The sequence below is a fragment of the Furipterus horrens genome, unplaced genomic scaffold (genome assembly GCF_987537825.1).
Source record: "Furipterus horrens unplaced genomic scaffold, mFurHor1.1.pri manual_scaffold_5, whole genome shotgun sequence".
NCBI classification, from domain to species: domain Eukaryota; kingdom Metazoa; phylum Chordata; class Mammalia; order Chiroptera; family Furipteridae; genus Furipterus; species Furipterus horrens.
The window spans coordinates 90,673,813-90,680,736 of record NW_028327175.1 but is presented as its reverse complement, the minus strand read 5'-3'; the positions used below and the strand labels follow the sequence as shown (position 1 = coordinate 90,680,736).

Sequence of the window (6,924 nt, the reverse complement as noted above, 5' to 3'; positions counted from 1 at the left end):
TGCTGGGAGTAAATTTATCTTATCTCTAACATAAGTAGAAATGCTTTTAAATCTTTACATCAAATATGATATTTGCTCTTGGTTTATGCCAACCTTTATCATTTAAGGAAGTTTCTTCTATTGTTAGCTTGCCAAGACTCAGAGTTTATTTGTTTTTAATCAACAGTGATTATTAAACTTTAGCAAATGTATTTTTGCCCATAATTTTTCTTTCTTTCATCTATTTTTGAAGTAAATTACATTAATGGCTTTCCTTGTGTGAGTAATCCTTGCATAAATAATAGTTACATGTGCCAGGAGCTATGTTAAACACAGTTATTAGATGAATACACACTGAAGATTATTGTATACTCTTGATGAACTGACCCTTTTTATTATGAAATTCACTATTAATTGGGATAATTAGTACATTTACATTGAATATGATTTTTACTATGGTTGGGTTTCAATCTACCATTGTGTGATTTTTTTTTTTTGTTTTCCATCCATGTTTGTTTCTTTGTTGGTTCTTTTCTGCCTTCTTGGGATAATAAAATTTCTCCAGTACTCCATTTTCTGGCCTATTTGACATTCTCCCTCTCTCTTTCTCTCTCTCCCCCCTTAACTTAACAGCCTACTTCTAATTAATATTATAACATTCATGTAGAACACAAGAATTTTTCAATGGCAGAATTCCATTTATCCAATCCAATTCTTAATGCTATTTTCATATTGTACCATTATGTATGCTAAAAATGCCTCAACACATGGTTATTATTTTGCTTGCTTGAACAAATCAATTATCTTTTCAGGAAATTTAAAGAAAATAAAATTAATTTATATTTTTCCACATATTTACCATTTCCAATGATATTCATCCCTTCCTATAGTTCAAAGTTTTATCTTCAGCCCAATGAACTTTCTTCAGCATGTCTTTTAGTGCCATGGCTACTCTAAGCAAATTTCTTCAGGTTACATTCATCTGAGAAAATATTTTACCTCCATTCTAGAAGAATATTTTGAAAGACATACTCCTTTGGTTTTTGTGAGCTTCTTAGATTTTCAGATCAATTTTTTTTTCAACCAAGTTTTGAATATTTGGAGTTATTTCTTCAAATAGTTATGACTCATTCTCTTTTTTCCTTTCTTTCTGAGACTTTAATTATATGTGGAACAACTGGAATTATTCCACATGATATTGAGGCTCTGTTCATTTTTTAAAATCCACTTTCTCTATTTTTCAGTTTTTAATTTTTCTATTGGTCTACTTTCAAGTTCTCAAGTTTATTTATTTTATTCTACAGTGTTCAGTCTCTTTTTAAGCCACTGATGGAAACTGTCATTTCTAGTATTTTTAATTGTTACTTTATAGCTTGTATTTCTCATTGAAGATTCCACCTATTCTGTCATTGTCCATGTTTTCCTTTCAATTCTTGAGCATGGTTATAATAATCATTTTTAAAACTGTGTCCTAACTCCAAATTCTGAGTCATTATCAGGATCTATTTCTATTGCCTGCTTTTTTTAAAACCTTTTTTTTCAACAATCTTAACTTTTTATTGGCTACCTGCCCCCCAAAGGGTGTTTCATTTCTTCTGCCTTTAACATCTCAGAACTTTGGTGTCCTTGACCTCAGGCACCACTTTGCTGTCCACAGTTCCACAGGTGGCGGTCTTTTGGATGGATTGTATGAAGTGGCTGTTGTCCAAGGCATCACCAAGACTGAAGTCCTCCCCTTCTTGCAGCAGGCAGCAGTAGGTGGCAATCTCAGCCTCCAGCTTGATCTTGATGTTCAGCAGGGCCTTGCACTCTTGGGCCTGGCGCTGCCCTTCTGCCTGGGTTTGGGCCAACTCTGACTCCAGGTGCAGCAGGATCCCTTCAAGCTGTTTCATCTGCCAGGCATAGTGAGGGTCCACCTCCCTCAGGCTGTTTCCCAAAGTGGCCTTCAGATTTCTCGTGCAGTCAGGAAAATCTCCAAGGACGGGACCACATATATGTCTCAGTTCTGTGTCATCTCAGCAGTTTGCGAGGTGACTACGGTGGTGCTGTCCTCAGTATGCTGGGACCAGCACTTGTCTAGCTCCTCTCAGTTATTCCAAGTGAGCTCATCATATTGGGCCCAGATGTCTGCCATGATCTTGCTGAGGTCCAGAGATTTGGGGGCATCCAACTCTAGTGAACCCGTAGTTGGCAATCTGGTTTGTAGACCACTTGCTTCCTCCTTGTGGTTTTTATGAAGAGCAGCACCTCTTTGAGAGTCTTTATCTCTGTCTCCAGCTGCAGCGAGTGATATCAGTGTCATCAGTGACAATTTGGAGCCCACTGATGTCAGTTTGCATGGCCAGCTACATCTCATTTTGACACTGAAGTCATCAGCAAGACTGGCATTGTCAATCTGCAGGAAATGCAGGCATTGTTCATAGACCTTGCAAAAATCTGAGCTCTCAGGACTTCGATGGTCTTGAAATAATCCCCCCATTCTCTAACCTGGGGTCCTTTCTTCTCCATGTGTTTCCGGATTTCACTCTCCAGGCTCTGATTATCAGCCTCCAGGCTCCTTACTCTCTCCAGGTAAGAGTCTAGGCAATTATTCAGGCATTGCCGTCTCCTTCTTGCTGTGTATGCCCCCGATGCTGGCTAGACACCCGGTCATTCCTGCATCCAGACCCCTGAATCCCTAGCCAGCCCATACGCTGGTGCAGTGGGACATGAAGATTTGGGAGCCTAAGTCTCCAGAGTCTGCATAGATGCTTTCCCTGTTGCTGGGCAGCTGGACCCAGTGGCTGGGTGACTGCACAGAGCCCAGGTTCCAGTAGTCTGCATGTAGTTAGTGGAGAAGCTGGCGCAGGTGCTGAAGTTCATGTTGTTTAGGGAGGAAGGAGAGAATCCAAGGTTCAAGCAGCAATCTCCCTGAAAATTTAAATGGTAGCCATAGTGAGTTCTGAAAACCATCCTATTTCTTGACTTTTAGTCTCTGACTTTGGATATTTTTTCCTAAGTTCTTGGACACCAGGTAAATCAAATTCAGAAACCTGATGGTGGAGACAGTAATGCAGCTATGAAGAAGGGAGTAGTCAAAGGGGTATACAGAAGTCCAACTGGCCAAGTCCAACAGGTTTGTGATTTTTCTCTAGATGCCAGGCAAGAACCAGCCCATCTGCAACCTCCTCCCAGTAATCATGCCAAGACATGGGTTTTCTCCTAACTGCGCAACTTGTCAGAACTCACAGTCACAGGTTGGGGATTCTTGAGAACCCCTCCTCTTAGACATATGATGAGAAGCTTTCCACTCTCCATTCTTCTTGCTGTTTGCTCTGTGGTACAGACTCAGTTCCATGGCGAAGCCAATGACCAAGGCAGAGGTGTCTCAGGCTGACTGATCAGGCAGGAGACTGATCAGAAAGGAACAGACTCTCTAGAAAAAGGAATTTGTTAAAGGTGTCTCTGGCACCCTCCAAGCTGAATGTTGGTAGGCCATCATCTCAAATGTGCCATGGCTACCAGGTGAAGCTACTGGCAATCCGTAGTCCTAGAAATTCTGAGTGGCAACAGAACTGACCCACTAGTAGGGAAACTCTCTTCAGGGTAATATTTGTAAATCAGCAGGTCTGGTTTTGGGTGACTGGTGTATTGGGGAGAACCAGAGTCCAATGGATTAGAAAGAGGGACTAGGAGAAGAAGGAGGTGGGGGAGAAGGATAATACCTAGAGTAGTAATGAAAAAGGGGATCAAGATGAACATGGCGCCAAGTGGGTGTACTAGAAGGAACACAGGGATGACTGGGTAGGTAACTAACATGGGTAGGGTAGTGGGAAGAGTTGCTGATACGCAGACCAGGGGGAGTGGTAGGGCAGAAAATACAAATAGGTGAGTATCACATGGGAGTAGGGCCAGAAGAGTTAAGATCCAGGCTAGGAAAGTTGCCTATGAGGTGAATTCTTTTAGGAGCATGAGGAGTAGGTGGGCGCCAGAGTTGAAATGAGGAAATTCAAGGTAGCTTTCTTGTCATTTTTCCAAAATGTTTCTCCTCTAGTCAAAATGAGTAGCTGACCAAAGCTCTAACCAACTCCAGCAGTTACCTCACTCACCGCATTTCATGACATGGTGCCCATTATGAAATGTACACATTCCTCCTCCCTCATTGGGCAAGTCAGTGGGCCCCATCGACCAGAGAAACAGTCGCAGTTGCTAGGTTGCAGAGTGATCATGGGAAATGCCAGACAGCAGAAATGGGGCTATAATAGTAGTCCATATTCCCCAGGAAAACATGTAGTTATGCCCCTCAGGGGACAAAGAATGATCACTCCTAGGTTAACGTTAGGGGGTTGGGAGTTAGGAAAACAAATCTGAGACAGGAATGGGGCAAAGTGGAAAGATGTCAATGTCCCATCTATTTAACTCATTATATTTTTCAAAGGCTTTTTACATTATTTATATAATTCTATGAATATGAGGCATCAGAGAAAAGATATTAGTTCCATATTATGACCAAAGAGGACACTGAAGTACCAGAGAAGGAAGTGGGTAGGAAGGCAGTGGGTGACAACAGTTGGGACTACAACTTGGGCCAAAAGTTGGAGAGTAGGGGACACCCTTTTCCTCCTCCTCATCACATAGCTTTTAGTTTTACTCTCTGAAAGTCCAGCTTCATGATTAAAATACTTCCCAATTTCCTTAGACTGTTTCTTCATTGATTGATTGATTGATTGATTGATTGACTGATTGACTGATTTTTTTTGCATACTGGCTTTAACTGTAACCTGGATTTCCTTTGAGGACATTGCTTCCCTTATCTATCTCTCAAGTCAGAGACTTCTCCTCTCAAACTCTCAAGTACTTCAAGGTGGAGATGTGGTGGATTCTGGTTTTTTCTAGCTCATTTTAAACCATTATTCTTCTCTTCCTATTAGAAAATCTCTTGCTTCTTGGAAGCTTGTGCCACCCTCCGCCACGTCCCGGGCACTGACACCTTCAACTTTCCTGGATACTCTTCTTTCTTTATGAAAAATTTGAACTTATCTCGAAGTCTTAGTCTTATTTGCATCATCCAGAGTGATTTCCATGTCCATGTAGGCAAGTTATTCAATGCTCTGGTCTCTCCTTTTTTTTTTCCTTTCAACTTTATTTTGTGTTGGTTTAGGTATATAATATAGATGTTAAACAAGCATATATGAGGTCTGTCTGGAAAAAGTCTAACCATTGTTAATATGACAAGAATGATTTGTGTGACATCCATGTAATCTGGCAGCCAAGGAGAGTGAACTGCAATGTGCAAGTGTGAACAATGATGACTTCACTATCCTAGTCAGTGGAGGTGGTAGACACCATTGTGTGAGCACGTGTACTGTGTGGCCATCATATTAAAAATGATTGAGCAAGTAGAGCAATGAATCTGCATCAAACTTTGCGTTAAACTTGAACATTGCTCTGCAGACACTATTTGAATGATTCAAAAGGCCACAGCTATGGGCAACTGGTGATTGGTAGCTTCATCACAACACGCTTGCTTATACATGATGTCTCATGCAGAGTTTTCTGGTGAAACATCACATCACCAGGTGACTTGGCCCCTGTACAGCCCAGATTTGGTGCCCTGTGACTTCTGACTTTTCCCAAAACTCAAATGAACTTTGAAAGGGAAAAGGTTTAAGACTGCTGATGAGATTCAGGAAAATACGACAGGGCAGCTGTTGGCAATTGGGAGAACTGTGCCTACATTGCAGGGGACTGAGGAGTCATTGTCCTATGTACAATGTTTCTTGTATCTTTTATCTTCTTCAATAAATGTTTCTATTTTTCATATTACATGACTGGATACCTTCTGGACAGATATCATACTTTACACAGTATTCCCCTAGAAATTTGCAGGATCAAAACTGGTGCCATACATAGTTACAGCACTATTATTGATTATATCCCTTATGCTTTACTTAAATCTCCATAACAATTTTGTAACTACCGGTTTGTACCTTATAATCCCTTCACCTCTTTCACCCAGTCCTTCAACCCCCCTCCCCTCTGGCAACCACAAGTTTGCTCTTTGTGTCTGTGGGTTTGCTTCAATATTGTTTGTTAATTTTGTCCTTTAGATTCCACATATATATGAAATCATATATTATTTTTATTTCTCTGTTTGACTTACTTCACTGAGTATAATGTCCTCTAGGTCTAATTGTGCAGTCCCAAATGGTAAAATTTCATTCTTTTTATGGTCAAGTAATATTCTGTTGTAAGTATGTACCCCCACTTTTTTTATCCACTCATCTATGGATGGACATTTGTGCTTCTTCCATATCTTGACTATTGTAAATAATGTTACAATGAATATAGTGGTACATATATTTTTCAATTAGTGTTTTAGAGGTTTTCATATAAATCCACAGAAGTGGAATTGCTGGGTCCTAAGACAAATTTGCTTTCCTTTAATTTTTTTGAGGAAACTTCATACTATTTTTCATAGTGGCTACACCAATCTGTATTCCCACCAACAGTGCATGAGCTTTCTCTTTTCTCCAGATCCTTGCCAACAGTTGTTATTTATGGGTATATTGATGATGGCCATTCTGACAGGTTTTAGGTGATATCTCATTGTGGTTTTAACCTGCATTTTTCTGATGATTAGTGATGTTGAGCATCTTTCCACATGTTTATTGGCCATCAGTATGTTTTCTTTGTAGAAATGCCTATGTGGATCCTCAGTCTGTTCTTTTGTTTTTTAAATGGGCTGTTTATTTATTTATTTATTCATTTATTTATTTATTTGATGTAAAGTAGAATGACTTATTTATAAAATATTAGATATTAACTTCTTTTTTTAAGTATATTTTATTGATTATGTTGTTATTTTAGTTCCTTCTTCCCCTTTGCTCCCCTTTGCCCAGTACTCCCCTTCCCTCCAGCAATCCAACCCCCTTAGTTCATGTCCATGGGTCATGTATAAAAGTT

General features: G+C 39.9%; 1 pseudogene; it reads right to left on the bottom strand.

Moving 5' to 3' along the window:
- Positions 1-1,580: 1,580 nt before the first annotated feature.
- LOC150008936 (keratin, type I cytoskeletal 18 pseudogene) lies at positions 1,581-4,143 on the bottom strand (annotated as a pseudogene).
- Positions 4,144-6,924: the final 2,781 nt, after the last annotated feature.